Below are 406 nucleotides of genomic sequence, written 5' to 3'. Positions count from 1 at the left end.
TGATGATATTTAAATTTGTTTACAAGGATTTATGGTTTCAAACGTGAAATGCTTAATTAATGCAGAATTTATTTTTGGGAAATACTTAACAAGTTGAATAAGTTGAAGCTTAAGTTGTACACAACCAAATTGATATACAGCCATATAATTTTCTACAATTTAGAATACAGTACCGATATAAAATCTCAGTGGAGCAGAACACCACGAGCTCAATAATGTGCTGATAAAAAAAATTATCTTAAATAACGCATATGGGTCATTCTTTTACAAACCGGACGGATTTTGGCAAAAAATGACCTCATCACCTCCGATTTGGCTGAAATTTTTTATGAGCTCCTTTCATAAAATAAGAAGACCCGTATCTCGGGAAAAAATTTTGTAATTTTTTTCCTAGGTGATATGGACC

Source organism: Teleopsis dalmanni, chromosome 1 (assembly GCF_002237135.1).
Source record: "Teleopsis dalmanni isolate 2A chromosome 1, ASM223713v2, whole genome shotgun sequence".
NCBI lineage: Eukaryota > Metazoa > Arthropoda > Insecta > Diptera > Diopsidae > Teleopsis > Teleopsis dalmanni.
The sequence above is the reverse complement of the archived record's forward strand: the minus strand, read 5'-3'. Positions refer to the sequence as shown.